This window comes from Vollenhovia emeryi, unplaced genomic scaffold, assembly GCF_000949405.1.
Source record: "Vollenhovia emeryi isolate VEMERY1.0 unplaced genomic scaffold, V.emery_V1.0 DF939128.1, whole genome shotgun sequence".
NCBI classification, from domain to species: Eukaryota; Metazoa; Arthropoda; class Insecta; order Hymenoptera; family Formicidae; genus Vollenhovia; species Vollenhovia emeryi.
The window spans coordinates 1,740,373-1,741,243 of NW_011967238.1; positions in this window are offsets into that span (position 1 = coordinate 1,740,373).

Below are 871 nucleotides of genomic sequence, written 5' to 3' on the forward strand. Positions count from 1 at the left end.
GCCGATCTCTCTCTCTCTCTCTCTCGCTCGGTATCGGTGATTTACTTTAAACCTATAACCTACAACCACACTTGTGTTTACAAAATAAAATTTATTTATTATTATTGTTAATGAGAGGTAGAAAAAAGGAGAATATTTTTTATACAGTATATAAATTTAAAAATAAAACTGAAATAACTGTTATATATTTTATACATTAAATTAATTTTGTAAAAACGCTTGTTTGTAAAAAGAATACATGACTCGAAAAGTATCGTAATTTCAGTACAACATTAAACAGAATTGCAAAAGTAAAATTAATAAAAGAATTGTTTCTGTATAATTTTCTTATAAGTTTAACTTAATTGTATAATTTCTGTTGATTTTTATGTATTGATAAGAGGTGACAGATAATAAAATATTATCCTTTAAGACGTCTTAAAGATGTCTTTTAGACATGCGTACTATATGGGTATGCATTTAACTGTTCATCTTTTTCTTCTTAAACCGACGTAGGAATTTCTTTTTAATATTGAGACAACTTCGACAGGTAAATGTCCTTGAAAAGTATATTTATCCACATATATTATCCAATATAATCAATATACAGAGCAAAACTTGTACGATGCGTATGTGGTGTAATTATATAACAAAGAGAATAACTTCATTTTGACAGTTTTTTCGTAACATTGATTACTTAAAGAAAATTTAAATAATGTATTCTAAACCTTTTACATTGATATAATTAAAGGTACATACATTTATTTAAACGTATATAGTAAATACACGTTAGTTTAGATTTATCGCATAAAGTTAGAATAAATAAGGTTTTATATAAAAAATATCTTGTCTGCAATTTTCATTGAAGTATAAATTAACTTTTATACAAAAT